The sequence below is a fragment of the Octopus bimaculoides genome, chromosome 20 (genome assembly GCF_001194135.2).
Source record: "Octopus bimaculoides isolate UCB-OBI-ISO-001 chromosome 20, ASM119413v2, whole genome shotgun sequence".
Classification (NCBI taxonomy): Eukaryota; Metazoa; Mollusca; class Cephalopoda; order Octopoda; family Octopodidae; genus Octopus; species Octopus bimaculoides.
In genome coordinates this window covers 6,413,643-6,414,607 of record NC_069000.1, presented here as the reverse complement: position 1 = coordinate 6,414,607, position 965 = coordinate 6,413,643, and positions in this window count along the sequence as shown.

Below are 965 nucleotides of genomic sequence, written 5' to 3'. Positions count from 1 at the left end.
CATATATATATATATATATAATCATATATATATACATATATAATCATATATATATATATATATATGATAATCATATATATATATATATATAAAATCATATATATATATGTATATATATGCATACATATACAGACACACACATACACACACACACACATACACACACACACACACACACACTTGGCTGAAACACATAAATAAAAATATATTCCTCTGCAGTAAGGCCAAAAATCTTAGTGCACAAAATAACAAAGGAACAGTGTTTGGCAGTTGTAGTGGCAGCATTGTTGTTGTTGTTGTTAGTAGTAGTAGTAGTAGTATCATCAGCAGCAGCAGCAGCAGCAGACAATGCCAAAGTCCGTTTATCAAAAATCTAAAATAGGAAAAGCTGTGGTGAGAGTGAGTGTAAAAGTATAAGGGGGGAGTGTGTGTATATATCTGTGTGTGTGCGCACATATAGGAAGTGAGAATAGGAAGTCATTGTTCAGGCTTGAGGTTGAGCAGACAATCTAGCTATGACCATCCCATCTGTTTCCACTGTGCAAGGATCATACTTGTCTTTTCTCTCTGCTAGTGGGGACAGAATGAGGTTTGATGTAGTTATAGCTGCTATTTCTAGGAGGTTAAGCAACCGTGTACAGATTCCATCAGAGGTTCAGTAGAATGGGACAGGACTTGTTTATATAAGGGTGTTTATGTATGTATAAATGTGGCTATATATATATATATATATTCTTTTATTGTTTTATTCTTTTATTTGTTTCAGTCATTTGACTGTGGCCATGCTGGAGCACTGCCTTTAGTACTTATTCTATCGGTCTCTTTTTCTGAACCTCTAAGTTACGGGGATGCAAACACACCAACATCGCTTGATAAGCAATGTTGGAGGGACAAACACAGACACACAAATACATACATACATACATATATATATGTACACAGACACACACACACACACACACACA